Consider the following 17025-nt stretch of genomic DNA (forward strand, 5'->3'; position numbering starts at 1 on the left):
AACGTATTCCATTCATGGTGATGTGGTATCATAATCTGTCTTTCATGTAAGCTTCTAGCCTACTTGATTGACAAAGATTGTACTGTTACGCAGTAGGGCTTGCAAGTAGGTGTGTGTGTGTGTGTGTGTGTGTGTGTGTGTGTGTGTGTGTGTGTGTGTGTGTTCTTCTGGAAAGGGGTTCCTGATGGCACTCGTCGCATCCATGGAGTTGGTTTCGCTGTGAAGTCCCAACTGCTGCAGTGCTTCCCAGAATCCCCCATCGGCATCAATGAGAGACTGATGACATGGCGCATTCCCCTTACTAAGGGACGCTTTGCCACCCTCATTAGCGCTTACGCACCAACACTGGATGCTGAACATAACATCAAAGAGGACTTCTACCGGGCACTGGACTCCATCTTACAGAAAACCCCAGCAACAGACAAGGTCATTCTCCTGGGAGATTTCAATGCTAGAGTGGGCACAGAACACCTGGTATGGAAACAAGTCATTGGCCAACATGGAGTGGGAAAAATGAACAACAACGGGCTCCGGCTCCTCTCCCTCTGTGCAGAACACCACCTGGTCATTACTAACACCACCTTCCAGATGAAGAACAGGCTCAAAACAACCTGGCAACACCCGCGCTCAAAGCACTAGCACCTCCTGGACTATGTAATTGTCCGGCAAAAGGACAGACGGGACGTTCTTACCACCAGAGTCATGCGCGGAGCAGAGTGCTGGACCGATTATCTCATGGTCAGGTCCAAACTCCTCATGCACATCCAACCCCGTCGCCCTAGGACAGCTCCAAACAAAAAACTCAACTGCACAGCACTAAACAGCCCCAACACCAAAGACAACCTCCGACGGCTCCTTGCAAGAAACCTTGATCAGATCCCTGAAGAATCCAATGACTGGCCAGCCCTGCGTCATGCCATCCATAGCGCAGCTTCAACGGCGCTTGGACAGTCAAGGAAACGACACCAGGACTGGTTTGATTGCAACTCGACCGAAATACAGTTACTCCTTCAAACCAAACATCAAGCACATAAAGCCCTCCTGTCCCGCCCTGGATCCTCTTCCCTTAAAGCCACCTTTGTTGCAGCAAGAGCTGCGACTCAACGCACCCTCCGGACCATGGAGGATAACTGGTGGGTGCAGAAGGCCAAAGAGATCCAAAACCTTGCAGACTGCAATAACACCCAGGGATTTTATGATGCCATCAAAGCCCTATACGGCCCTAGGAAGCGGGCAATTGCCCCTGTCCGCTCTGCTGATGGAGCCACCCTTTTCAAGGACCGTCACGAGATCCTTGGCCGCTGGGCAAATCTTTTCGAGACTCTCCTCAACCACACAAACCCTGTTGACCTCCACATCCTGGATGGACTCCCAGATCTGCCACCAGTTGTGCACCTTGACACTCCACCACAGTACCGTGAGACCCGTCAAGCCATCAGACCTGAAGAACAACAGAAGTGCAGGACCTGATGGCATCCCTGAGAGGTTTTCAAAAACGGCGGGTACCTTCTCACACGCCGCCTTCACCTCTTGATCACACACATGTGGGAACACGAGACCCTCCCACAAGACTGGAAGGATGCCAACATTGTGGTCATCTACAAGAACAAAGGTGACAAAGCAGTCTGTGGGAACAGCCGTGGAATTTCTCTCCTCTCCATCGCAGGGAAAGCGTTGGCAAAGATCATGCTCAAGAGACTGGAACACATCTCGGAAGCTGCTCTCCCGGAGACACAATGTGGCTTCCGGAAGTCTAGGTCCACCAACGACATGGTCTTCGTCTTAAGGCAGCTACTAGAGAAGAGCAGGGAGCAGTGCAAAGACCTATATATAGCCTTCATCGACCTCAGCAAAGCGTTTGACACCATAAACCGTGAGATGCTCTGGAAACAACTGGCCAAACTTGGGGTACCACCTAAGTTTCTCTCCGTCCTGCAGCAACTGCATACTGGGATGCAAGCCAGAGTCATCACTGGAGAGCTCCAGTCAGAGTTCTTTGAGGTAAATATCGGGGTGAAGCAAGGCTGCGTCTTGGCACCAGTCCTCTTTTATCTCCTCCTTTCTGCCATCACCTACCTCTTCCACCGAGCCCTGGATCACAAAGACGGTGTACACCTCGAATACCGCCTTGACGGCAATCTCTTTAATTAATTACAACATTTTACTTTATAAACATATTTATTTGTTTCTGTCTTTCATTCTAACTGTTTTTCTTCAAAATTCACTGCCATCGTCTCCCTGGAAACAGATGATGTAACATCATGTCTTTAATCTGATTGGCTGATTCTTCTAAACTATAAAACGAGTCCTCCTTCATTCTCTTTCAGACTCCAGAACTTCTCTTGAGGTAAACATGTGTTTATTCTGATCTGTTTATTCTGATCTGTTTATTCTGATCTGTTTATTCTGATATGTTTATTCTGATCTGTTTATTCTCATCTGTTTATTCTCATCTATTAAATTCAGTTCAGTTTTGATCAGTGTTGATGAAGATTACAGCCACCCTCCTCATCCTCTCCTCTGTACTTCATGTCAAAGCGATCCCAGGAAGTAAGTACATTATATTTATGTTATTATATAATATATACATTTATATATACTGTTATTATATAAAACCAAATATGAACAATGCACAATACAAACAAATGACATGTGAAACACACACACACACACACACACACACACACACACACACGCGCACACGCACACACACACACACACACACACACACACACACACACACACACACACACACACACACACACACACACACACACACACACACACACGTAACAGGTGATGCTTTATAAAAGATTCATCCTGATTGGCTGCTGAATGAAACAGGAAGTGAAATGCTGGAGTTTCCAGTCAGAAGCTTCAGTGGTGAATTCAACCACACACACACACACACACGCACGCACGCACGTACGCACGCACACGCACACGCACACGCACACGCACACGCACACACACACACACACACACACCTCTCATGTGTCACTTTGATCACATGACCAGTGTGTTTTTAAAGACATTTGATGGTTTCAGCAGTGAGATGTAATGAGGCTTGAATTGATGTTTAATGAACATGAACCAGCAACGCTGAAAACACACACACACACACACACACACACACACACACACACACACACACACACACACACACACACACACACACACACACACACACACACACACACACCTCTGAAGTAACACTTTGATCACATGACGTGATGGTATCATCAGTGAGATGTAATGAGGCTTGGATTAGAGGAGCGTCTGTGAGTTCAGTTTACAGAGGTTCCCGGTTTGATCCCTGACTCCTCCTGGCTTCATGTTGAAGTGTCCTTGAGCAAGGCACTGAACCCCTAACTGCTTCTGATGAATGTGAGAATGTGGAACACCTTAGTTTAACATTATTAAAAGTAAATTAATACTTAATAGAGTTTTACTGCAGCGTTCTAATCCAGTCCTATATTACACTGTTCAGAGCAATGGTCTCTGAATTATGACCATATGAAGTGTTAAACACTGTGTGACACTGTATAACACTGTGTAACACTGTGTTACATAGACACTATAATTCATTTACTTGTGATAAAGTGTATACTGCAGTAGTTGCTCCATATGTGTGACATTTAGTGTTGTACACAGAGTTAAATGAGGACACATTTCACATCATGTGTAAATGTACACAGAGTTAAATGAGGACACATTTCACATCATGTGTAAATGTACACAGAGTTAAATAAGGACACATTTCACATCATGTGTAAATGTACACAGAGTTAAATGAGACACATTTCACATCATGTGTAAATGTACACAGAGTTAAATGAGGACACATTTCACATCATGTGTAAATGTACACAGAGTTAAATAAGGACACATTTCACATCATGTGTAAATGTACACAGAGTTAAATGAGACACATTTCACATCATGTGTAAATGTACACAGAGTTAAATGAGGACACATTTCACATCATGTGTAAATGTACACAGAGTTAAATGAGGACACATTTCACATCATGTGTAAATGTACACAGAGAAATACTCCAACTAATTACATTATTTATTTTATTAATATTTCAATGTTTTTATCACTTCATTCTGAAGTGATGAACTTTAACCTTTAACCTCCTATCATGTCTCATCTGAAAGCTTTTAATTAATTACAACGTTTTACTTTATAAACATATTTCTGTCTTTCTTTGTTTTTCTGTCTTTCTGTCTGTCTTTATTTATTTATTTCATTCTGACTATGTTTTTCTTAAAAATTCCCAACCATCGTCTTCCCGCAAACAGATGATGTAATATCATATCTTTAATCTGATTGGCTGATTTATCAAAACTACAGAATGAGTCCTCCTTCATTCTCTTTCAGACTTCAGAACTTCTCTTTCAGTAAACATCTGTTTATTCTCATCTGTTTATTCTGGTGTGTTTATTCTGGTGTGTTTATTCTGATCTGTTTATTCTGATCTGTTATTCTGATCTGTTTATTCTGATCTGTTTGTTCTCATCTTTTAAATTCAGTTTAGTTCTGATCAGTGATGATGAAGATTACAGCCACCCTCCTCATCCTCTCCTCTGTACTTCATGTCAAAGCGATCCCAGGAAGTAAGTACATTATAATTATTTATTATATAATATATACTGTTATAAATCTACTCTTATTATGTAAAATATGCATTCATAGATGTAATCTTGTTATATATAATACATGTGTATTTATGTTTATATTATTAAACATATATTGTTATACATACTTTAACTTTTTATAAATGACATCTATATTGTTATTAATATAAATGAACATTATGCCTGTTGATTATATAGTGAATAACATACTGTTATATTGATATATCAAATATACATACAGTTTATTCATAGTGTTATTATTTATAATAACATTGGTAAGCGGTAGCTCAGCCTCAAGGCCCGAACCAACAGGCTTTGGATCAATTATTTTACACATGCTGATTCTAACCTTTCATTATATTAAATTATCAGTGATGTAAAGTAACTAGGTACATTTACTCAAGCACTGTACTTAAGTACAATTTTGAGGTATTTTTTACTTTACTGGACTACTTCCAATTTTCAGTATTTTTACTCTACTACTCTACTACATTTCAGAGGCAAATATTATACTTTTACTCCACTACAATTATTTGAAAACTTTAGTTACTAGTTACTTTGTAGATTTTGATTACAAAACATACACTTCAGCCCTATACACATTTAGACCATTAGAAAATAGCAGATACAAGCTCACAATGCGACACATAGTGAGCTTGTAGATCTATTTTCAAATTATTTTTATACATTTGAAAACGTGTGAAATGGGACATTCTGCATAATGAGTACTTTCTACTTTTGGTACTTTAAGTACATTTTGACACATGTACTTCTGTACTTTTACTCAAGTAAATTAAAAATTCTGGACTTGTAACAGAGTATTTCTACATTGCAGTATTGATACTTTTACTTAAGTAAAACATTAGTACTTTTTTCACCACTGTATATTATATTACATTATATTATATAATGTTATGTTCACATCCTGAAATAAATCATTATGAATCTGTTTCATAATATTATAAAAACATTTAATAAATCTGTTAAATAAAATGTTTGACAGGAAGATACTTCTAATATTCACCTTTAGAACCAAACATGACTGTTTAACATGATGATGATGATGATGATGATGATGATGATGATGATGATGATGATGATGATGATGATGATGATTGTTATTTGTATTTAATGTCATCTTTGTTGTATTTCCAGTGTTCCATGAGCACATTCTACTCCTTAGCTGTTCAGACACAGTTAAAGACTCATATAAAGAGTACATGATGGGACTGGATGGTGAAGTGTTGCAGTATGCAGACAGCGGCGGACTGGCCATTTGGCGTACCGGGCAAATGCCCGGTGGGCCGCTGGGCCAGTGGGCCAGTGGGCCAAAAAAAAAAAAAAAATTTTTTTTTTTTTTTTTTTTTTTTTTTTGAAAAATATATTTTTAAAAATGTTTTAGGGTTATTACGGTCATATCCGAGTCGCGCGGCCCAATTATTAGTTACGTTAATGTTTGGGCTGGGATGCTTTCCAGCAGGCGCCTCAGTGCGGCCGCAGAGTTCATGTGCAGGGCTGGGCTGAAACAGTGAAACGCCCCCCCCCCCCCCCCCCCCCCCCCGTTGACAAAATGGGGAGGGGGGGGGGGGGTGGGCCGGTCCGGACCAAAATGCCAGGGCTGAATTTTGGTCCCAGTCCGGCCCTGTATGCAGACTTCAACAAAGGGAAGATGGTGTTCACTCAGCCTCCGTTTGTAGATCACATGACCCTCACAGCAGGTTATGCAGGAGCTGTGGGTGATCAGCACCTCTGCAAAGTCAACCTGGACACCATTCTCTCTGCCTTGAAGAAACCACCAGTGAAAGGTACATGAATACTATGAACACAATAGTTATTAACTAAAACGGTTGAATATATTTAACATTGATGAAAATGTTTAACCCATTCAATCCAGGAACACATATCTGTCATTTTAGATTTTTTTTGGCTGTTCAAAAATAGCAGATCTACAAGCTGATAGCTTGTAGATCTGCTATTTTTATTTTTTGAACCACAGATATTATAGCAACATACTTCTTTTTTTTTTAATGTTAGGATTTAAAATACATTTGTAGAATCCCCCAGAAGCAAAGATTTGAGTTACAAATGTTTGCTTTAAAAATATATATACATCCAAAGATTTGCGCGAACTTTCATGATTTTTCAAAAATAGCAGATCTACAAGCTTGCTATGGTCAGCAAGCTTGTAGATCTGAATAAACCATAGAATAACCAAAGAGCAAGAATGTGGACTTCAATAGTCTTTTTCATGTGATAATGAGTGACCTCTGAGTTTCACATGTACGCTAGGCGGGGGAATACATGACACACACACTAACGTAGGCTATATAGTATGTTTTACATACATGAAGCTCCTCCCATGTGGCTTCCTGCTGTAAATGTAGCTTTGGGGAGGAGGGGGGTTGAGTGGCCCCGCCCCACTCATTAACTATTCTATTGTTATTTAATGTATGTTTTAATGACATTTTTAATTGTCTATTTCCAGATGGATATGTGTACTATGAGGCTGCCCGCTGTGTGTTTAACTCCAGTGAGATGAAGGACATACAGTACATATACTCATATAATTTTGATGGTGATGAGATCCTCAGGTGGGACAGTAGAGTAGATCAGTGGGTTGGATACACTGAGCTTGGTGTGAAGAACGCAGAGCTCTGGAATAAAGATCCTACAGAACTGGCTTATAGGAGAGCATCACCAGAGGCATTCTGCAAACACAACATTGAGGGCTACTACTCCTCTGTTCTGAACAAGAGAGGTGAGCTGATCTCAGAGCAGCACTCAACACTCATCACCTCATAAACTATAACATGACATCATAATAAATCATTCTATCATTCTATTCAAAGCAGATATAAAAGCTCATAGCGGGCACCGAGTGCCGTGCTATGAGCTTGTAGATCTGCTATTTTTGAAAAATTGTGAAAATTATAATAAATATATTTTTAAAGTGAACATTTGTAACTCGAATCTTTGCTTCTGGGGGTCCCTGGAACAACATTTTTGACAAATGTTCGCTTTGAAAATATATATTTAAAGATTTGCACACATTTTCACATTTTTTTTAAACATTGCAGATCTACAAGCTCATAGCGCGGCCCTCGGTGCCGCGCTATGAGCTATTATGGTATACTATTATGCTGCCTATTATGGTATACAATAGTAATAATAATATTAATAATAATAATAATAATGATAAAAATAATCATCTTTTTTAGGAGTGGAGCCCAAAGTGAGACTGAAGTCAGAGACTCCCCCTCGTCGTGGTGAACACACTCACATGCTGAGGTGCAGCAGCTACGACTTCTATCCTAAAGTGATCCTGGTGACCTGGTGGAGAGGTCAAGAACCTTTGACCTCTGGTCTCTCCTATGCCGATGTGTCTGATGGAGACTGGTACTACCAGTACCACTCCTACCTGGAGTACACACCCAGGTACACACCTAACAGACACCTACACATAGAAATACACACCTCTACTGGTACTACCAGTACCACTCCTACCTGGAGTACACACCCAGGTACACACCTAACAGACTAACAGAACAAATTGTGTTTGTTTGTTTGTGTGTGTGTGTGTGTGTGTGTGTGTGTGTGTGTTTGTGTGTTTGTGTTTGTGTGTGTGTGTGTGTGTGTGTGTGTGTGTGTGTGTGTGTGTGTGTGTGTGTGTGTGTGTGTGTGTGTGTGTGTGTGTGTGTGTGTGTGTGTGTGTGTGTGTGTGTGTGTGTGTGTTACAGATCAGGAGAGAAGATCACATGCATGGTGGAACATCCCAGCCTGACCGCGCCTATCAAGATGGACTGGGGTCAGTTACTGTAATCTACTGTGATCTACTATAGGCCTACTCTACTGTAATATAATGTAATCTACTGTAATGTGTTACACTACACTCTGTTTTAAAGGAGACACGCCATGAATTTAACTTTCTTTTAAATATTTTTGGTATTTTTTGGGCTCCCCAGTGTCTCTTGTACCCCAAAAAATATATTCTTTTAACATTCAGTCATTCATTCTCATTTCAGAGATTTTGAGAATGGGCGTGTCTGAACAGGCCATCTCAGAATGGCAAGTTTGCTTGCCTCACCAAACTTTCTGCCCATGTATTTTGACAGGGGTGCTACTGAGCAATTCTGCTCAGTAGCACCCCTCTGCCCAACAGGACGTTTTGGTATTGCAGATGAAAGTGCTTTATAAGCCTGAGAGAATTGACTTGGGATGAGTATATCTGAGTGTTGATTTAGGCTCAAACCTTTTGAAAATGGTTTGAGGGACATACACCATATGATATTAAATAAATATATATATTTTTTAAATTCATGGTGTGTCTCCTTTAATGGTTCAAGGATTCTTCTCTTTTTGAACCCGAAGATACATTTGTTTTGCAGAAAGGAAACACAGCAACCCAATTAAAAACAAGACTAATAATACAGACATCAGAAATAAAAATCAATACAAACACATTAAAACATCCTAAAAAAAAGTAACCATTCTAATAAGAAGGTCATGACAAGAGCCTCACCTACTTAGAGCTTAGTGTCACGTCTAGATGAGGTCCATCATCTGTGTTTACTAATGGCTGCAGATACAAAGACATTTATAGAATTTATACATCATGGTCAGAAGTTGCTGGAGTGAAGGAGCTGAAAGTGACTGTAAAGTATGAGAACAGTCCTGAGAGATGGAACTGGTCTTATATAAATGCTGCATTAATATCAATGGTAATGGTCTCGTGGTTAGAGTGTCTGCCCTAAGATTGGCAGACATTGGCAGCACTTGGTGCCACGCTACGAGCTTGTAGATCTGCTATTTTAGAAACATTGTGAACATTTTTGCAAATCTTTGAATGTATACTTGTTTTTAAGACAAATGTCTTAATGTTTCTGAAAAACTATTGTTGCTATAATATCAGTGGTGCTCAAACTTTTTATTGTCAAGGACCCCAACATTAGCTGATCCCCATCAAAATATGTTGTTCCAGCCCCCCCACCCCCCAAGAAGCAAAGATTTGAGTTAAAAATGCTGTTTTAAAAGAAAATAGCAGATCTGCAAAGTCTTAAAATAATGCTTATAGCTCAAATATAAAATGACACTGGTGATTCCATGCCAGAGTCAGTGAAGAACAAGGTGTTTTAATCTACTGTAATAATGTAATGTAATGTAATATAATATTTGTATTGTTAGATTTCTCCATGTCAGAGTCAGTGAAGAACAAGGTGGCCATGGGAGCATCAGGTCTGGTTCTGGGTCTGGTCTTGTTCCTGTCTGGATTCATCTACTTCCAGTGGAAGAAACGAGGTGATTAGCATGTTTAATCAACATGTTAATTAACATGTTTAATCAACATGTTAATTAACATGTTTAATTAACATGTTTCAACATGTTTAACTAAGATATTTCATTAACATGTTGACTGTTATTGTGTTATTGTGTGTACATTTATGCATTGTATGGAGAAATACACACAAACATAGGATTTATTTGTGTGTGTGTTTTAACTGTCTCTCTTCTTCTTCTATCAGGTCGTATTCTGGTGCCGACAACCAATGACGATCTTTAGACTCCTCCCACACACCCAGGTTCACTTCCTCTTCCTTTTTACCAAACTTTATTTTTTTTGTTTTATGTATAAAAGTGTATAAAACTTTAAAACATACATAAAACAACATGCTTGTGTAAGAAGTGAAACAACCAGCCTGGTAAACCATCCTGGTCGCTTGAATTCACATTATCATGTGTCTTCTGCTTCATTTATTATAATATTGAATCTAATAATCAGATTTAATAATCAAATGATGTGTTGTATCAGACAACACTGATGACAATGTGGTCAGATGGGGGGGGGGGGGGGGGGGGTCCTCTTGGTAAACTGTGTAGTTTGGACCATGAGGATTGATGTCTCCATGAATTGAGTACGTGGGGATCTCATTTGAAACAAGACATTTTGGCTTTCATGAGCGATCCATTTCAGCTGAACACAACATTTCAGTGAACTGAACACAATGATTCAGTTCATTCAACACAACATTTCAGTGAACTGAAAACAATGATTCAGTTAATTGAAAACACTGATCATTCCATCAATAGCAGGATCAAAGACAGAACCTTGTGGTCCAAAGGAGAGTGTTCTACCAACTGAGCTGCCCTTCCATTCCATTCCATTCCATTCCATTCCATTCCAGTCATTTAGCAGACACTTTTATCCAAAAAGACTTACAATAAGTGCATTCAACATAGGTAGGGAACAAAACTACTAATCACCAGAAGTCTGAAGTGCATTTTCTGCTAAAACAAGCAACTAAGAGTATACCTAGCGCTAAGGTAAAAGTGCAATATATCAGCTACTTACTTTCTTAAACAGATGAGACAAATAGCAAAATCAAATGAGCAAGAGATAAAAACAAATAAGTGTATAGACTAAACAAGATCCAATAAAACAATACAATAATAAAACAAGAGTTTGTACAACAAGCAGGCAAGGCAAAGAGGAAGGGTAGTGTTTGAGGTGGGTTTTCAGTCTGCGGCGAAAGATGGGCAGTGACTCTGCTGTCCTGACATCAGTGACTCTGCTGTCCTGACATCAGTGACTCTGCTGTCCTGACATCAGTGGGGAGTTCATTCCACCACTGTGGGGCCAGAACAGAAAAAAGTTGTGACCGTGTAGATCGACCAGAAGGACCCTTGAGTGACGAGGCAATCAGTCGCCCCGAGGTGGCAGACCGCAGTGGTCGGGGCAGGGGTGTAAGCATCGACCATAGCCTGGAGGTAAGAAGGAGCTGTTCCTTTCATTGCCCTATAGGCTAGCACCAGGGTTTTAAACTGGATGTGAGCCGCTACGGGGAGCCAGTGTAGAGAACAGAGAAGGATAGTTGTGTGGGAGAACTTGGGGCGGTTGAACACCAGACGAGCCGTAGCTTTCTGAACAAGCTCCAGAGGTCTGATGGCAGATGCCGGAGCACCACCTTCCTACTAAGATACACTATTGTGTATCTTATGAATGGACTGAGTTGTTTCTATTGATGCTTACTGTAGTTGCAGGGAGACTTGTTCATGATCTATTAACTATTTATAGCATAGTTTCAAATCATTAAATACTACCACACATTTAACAAGTTATGAATAATACATTAACTAATACTTTAGAAATGATTCATGTACTATTATAAGGGAAGGTTACTCTAAAGTTTTAACATGTTCACACAGTTAATACATTCTGATTCTTATTGGTTTATTGTCTTTTCACAGAACACCTGGGTGTGTTCTCAGAGAAGCAGAGAGTCATCGCTGCCCCTGGTGGAGAGAGGAGGAAATACATGTGTGTTCATTCAGCTTTTAAATAAACATAACAGCAGCACAATGATGACATCATCAACCTTTTTCACAAATGTGTCCTTTAAACCATAGATATAGAAACCTAGATACCTCATTGGCCTCTGCAGTTCGTTGGAGCAACTCGTATGGCGGCCGCCATTTTCGCGTTGGAAAACGGACACTCAAAGTGACTACTGGCCAATCACAGCGCTCACAGCGCGTTGACTACTGGCCAATCACAGTGCGTCTTTTCTAAGATTTGTCAGAATCTAGTTGTCCCGCCCCCACTTGCCTCTGATTGGCCTACCGAACGCCCCCTTCTGTGACACACACGGAAGCTTCAGGGAAGCTTTCCTACGCTAAAATGCCCCCCGTGATACCAATGCCTCAGAGCCGAAGGAGGCGTCTACCTTTATCTGTCTATGCTTTAAACAAGTGGACAACTATTAAAATGTAGTAGACGTGAATGCCTGACAGGACCTCCTGTTATGACCGCCTACCTGGTTTGTGTTTTTTGTGTTTTTTGTGTTCCTCTGAACCCTGTTGAAGGGCCTGTTGCAGCCAATGTGATTGTGGTTTATTAGGTGTATGAAGTTGCTGTGATATTGTGAAGGTGCTGTGACATTACTGATTGACCTGGGCATACAGTAGGCGGGGCTTCAGCCTATTTGGGGGCACAGCCTATGTGGGGGTGTCACAGGTGCACAGCATTAGGGACTGGGAATCACAGAGGGAAACCATACAGTTTTTCAACCGTGTGTGCCTTTGTTTTCAGTTTGTTTTGAGTTATTTTGGGTTTATTTTCTTATCACAGTTAGTTGTTTAGTTTTCCGTTAAACACCCGGCTTTGTTTATGCTGTTATCATTAGGGATGTCCGATATTATCGGCCGATATTAGCATAAAAATTGATATCGGGATATTTTTTTGCTTTATAAATAAGTTACAGGAGTTCTTACTGTATATGGTGTGTGTGATATGAAATTTGAGCTTACCCTAATCACAATAATCCCCGCATATATCGGTATCGGTTGATATCGGTATCGGTAATTAAGAGTTGGACAATATCGGTATATCGGTTATCGGTGAAAAAGCCAATATCGGACAACCCTAGTTATCATCCTGCTTCAAAATAAACATTTTAAATGCACTCAAAGAGAAGACCTGAGTTACTGTCAACACCACGCGTTGGAAAAGCTTCACACCATATCCCTCACTGGACATTATTTGTTGTTCTTCTACCTTTACAGGGCCTTTATGCTGAAAAGATATTTAATACAATTATTTGTTGTTGGGCTGCCTTTACAGGGCCTTTATGCTGAAAAGATATTTAATACAATTAAAACATACTTGAATGACATAAAACATACAGGGGTTCCCATGGAAATAGGGAAACCTTTCCAAATAGTGAAAAAGCTCTAGATATACCGTAATAGTCAGACAGACAGACGATGGAAATTTAGACAGAATCCTCTCCTTTCCAGTTGCCTCCTGGCGCCCCCTGCCGGCTTGGCGACCACATTGAGGGGGTCCCAGGTGGTGACAGTAAAGGGACAATTTAAGGACTTTTAAAACCTCTTTAATACCTTAAAGGATCTACACCATGAATTTAAAAAAATAATAATAATATTTAATGTCATATTGTTTATGTCCCTCAAACATTTTTCAAAAGGTTTGAGCCTAAATCAAGCCTCAGATATACTCATTCTGACTAACTTCTCTCTGGCTTATAAAGCACTTTCAACTGCTATACCACATTGTCCTGTTTGGCACGGGGCGCTATTGAGCCAGTTTGTATGCATGTTATCTCCTGGTTCTGTGTGGAAAAAGTTGTTAAAAAAAAGAAAAAAGAGATTTTTCTTTTTTTGGTTGGAACTGAAAAACGGGAAGGATTGTACCCTGACGTGACATCACGTCAGGGTGCAAATCAGTTTGGCCTGTTTTGAGACCAATTTACAGAAAACCCCGGATTTGCTGTGAAAGCCTGAGTGTTCAAACTTGGGTATTTTTGGGGATAGAAGAGAGGTAGGGGAGACCAAAAACACACAAAAAAGTTAAAATTCATGGTGTAGTCCCTTTAAAAAATGTAATGCGATAAGAAAAAAGAGCATTACTGTATCAAAAGTAATCAACAAACTATACTATAAAATCTGCTAAAAATATTGGACAAATTGTCAATTAATTTAATTAAAAGGCAAAAACATTGAAAATAGTCGATCTACAAGCTCACAACGCCTCGCAACGTGAGCCGTTGTGAGCTTGTAGATCGTCTATTTTCACAATATTTATCTGTGGAACTGAGTCAAACAAAGGTAATGCCTCAACTTATACAATTCCAATCACTTGTCCCAGCTCAAACATGATTATTTTGGGGGGTCCCCAGTTCAAGCATGATTTGGGGGTCCCCAGTTCAAATATGATTATTTTGGGGGGTCCCCAGTATTTTGAAGGGTTGTATGTGCAGCAGATACATTACATACTGAGGAAGAGTCTAACTGCAATAAGTATAAAGTGTAGCTTTTTGAGTTGACCTTTTGCTTCAATTTCCATAACAAACCACCAACAACCATCACAGTGACCCCTGGCGTGGCGTCACAAGATTCTACAGGTGCAGAGGAGGATTACCCAACGGGCCGACTGGGCCCAGGCCCAGGGGCCCCTGAGCTAGGGGGCCCCCTGAGCTTGAGCCTTTTTTTTTTTTTAATAAAAAAAAATGTTAACATATTTTTTTTAACAATTTTAACATAAAAAAAACTAATAATTTCCCTTATTAACCGCAATATAACCGAACAATTTCTTTGTATTTAAGTTATAGGTAAAACATGCATTATATTAGCCTATCTGCCGCCGTGCACAGACGTTTTTAACCAAAAAAAAACCCTATTAATTTCCATTATTAACCGAGATTTAACCGCAAAAATTTCGCGCGCGCGCGGGGGTGGGTGCGTGCGCGTGCACCCACGGAAGGGGGCGGGGGGGCCTTTTGCGTGTCTCGGCCCAGGGGCCCGTTTCTTCCTAATCCGCCTATGTACAGGTGACAAAGTTCGGTGCTGCAAGCTGTCCTGCAGAAAACCGCACGCACACGCACGCTTTTACATTTTTTTTCAAATTGTTAGATTATATAGATGTATTTCCCCATAACATGTTGGACATTATTCCAACACAGGCTGAGCTTGAACACTGATGTTCTTGTTGTAACTTTATACCATCTAAACAAGTGGTTCTCAACATTTTCAGGCCGTGCCCCCACAAAATAATCATATTTGAACTGGGGACCCCCCCACCCTGATAAGCACTTGGAATGTAGGAGTTAAGGCATTACATTGTGTTTGACTCTAGATACAAAGTTGTGAAAATAGCATGTTGTGAAAATATTGTTGTGAAACCATTTGTTACGGCCCCTTTAACCTTGGCTCGAACACTCAAGGGACCACAACATAATAAAGGACATAGTCAGGTTTCACACTAAATTGAAGGTTTATTTTTCAATATAAACAAACATCAAGTGTATGTTTTTTAATACACCATGAAATACTGATTAAGGCAACTTCAAGAGTAACAGTGAACCAATAGAAACCTAGCTAAAGTCCTAACCAAACAAAAAGGTGATGGGCTGGCCAAACTGAAAAGTGGAGAGTCTGGTGAGCCAGGCACTGTGTGCCCGTCGCCTCACCAGACTCCCATAAACTACCAAAACATATACTAAAACTAAACTAACCAGTAACGAGAGAACAAATAATACTTACAACCAGCCCATCAGACATGAAATAAAGAACTACAAAACTACTATGGGATCAAAACATCGGTGTTGACTGCTGGGGTGCTGAGGAGCTTCTGAATGCTGGCTACAGCTCCTGTTTTATAGACCTGATCCTAATCACACATGAAGCACAGCTGTTTTATAGACCTGGCCCTAATCACACATGAAGCACAGCTGTTTTATAGACCTGGTCCTAATCACACGTGAAGCACAGCTGTTTTATAGACCTGGTCCTAATCACACATGAAGCACAGCTGTTTTATAGACCTGGTCCTAATCACACATGAAGCACAGCTGTTTTATAGACCTGGTCCTAATCACACATGAAGCACAGCTGTTTTATAGACCTGGTCCTAATCACACATGAAGCACAGCTGTTTTATAGACCTGGCCCTAATCACACATGAAGCACAGCTGTTTTATAGACCTGGTCCTAATCACACATGAAGCACAGCTGTTTTATAGACCTGGTCCTAATCACACATGAAGCACAGCTGTTTTATAGACCTGGTCCTAATCACACATGAAGCACAGCTGTTTTATAGACCTGGTCCTAATCACACATGAAGCACAGCTGTTTTATAGACCTGGCCCTAATCACACATGAAGCACAGCTGTTTTATAGACCTGGTCCTAATCACACATGAAGCACAGCTGGGAATGGGAGGAGCCGCCAGAGCACTCCCAGGTGAGTGACAGGTGTCTAGCCAGACCAGGGCAGCAGAGCCAGCAAGGCAGGGTAGACACTACACACAGGACAAATAAGCATCAGTGAACACATAAGCAAAGAAAGACTATAGACTGAGGTGTGAATATGTGCTAGCACATAACACCATTGCTGTGAAAATAGCCGATCTACAAGCTCGCGTTGTGAGCTTGTAATGAAAATAATAATACTCGTTGGATTTGGCAAATAGGAAAAATTCACAACAATATATTTACACGATCCCTTCCCAATCCAGGGATGCATTTAATTTAAAAGGCATGAAAAGGAAAACAATTATCTCTTTTTTTTTCAAAATACATTTCTAAAGCAAAAGAAGGCATGTAGCATAACGTTAGCCTAGTGTTAAACATGGGGATAAAACATGTTTCAAAGCATCATGAGTTCCTCCCCAAGCTCTCCCAAACACTCTTAAAGGCAAGTGATTTATTTTTCTTTATTTTTTTGTAAAAAAAAAATAATAATAATTATAATATATAGAACTAGAAAATGTGCTCCTCGGAGCACAAGTCTCCGCCAGCAAATATTGGAATTTATTCCAAGATTGGAACTTTGATGATAGGCGTTGCGCCTTTGCTTCTTCATCAGTTTG

The 17025-nt window shown here is 40.3% G+C and overlaps 1 long non-coding RNA gene across 1 annotated transcript in view; it reads left to right on the forward strand.

Moving 5' to 3' along the window:
- LOC311043865 overlaps nt 1–17025 on the forward strand; it is a 101058-nt gene that overhangs the window by 46400 nt on the left and 37633 nt on the right. The window contains exon 4 of the long non-coding RNA XR_014600659.1: nt 12603–12695. This is a non-coding gene — a long non-coding RNA (uncharacterized lncRNA). The remainder of the gene's footprint in view (nt 1–12602; nt 12696–17025) is intronic.

This window comes from Gymnoscopelus microlampas (assembly GCF_963454915.1).
Source record: "Gymnoscopelus microlampas genome assembly, chromosome: 4".
NCBI classification, from domain to species: domain Eukaryota; kingdom Metazoa; phylum Chordata; class Actinopteri; order Myctophiformes; family Myctophidae; genus Gymnoscopelus; species Gymnoscopelus microlampas.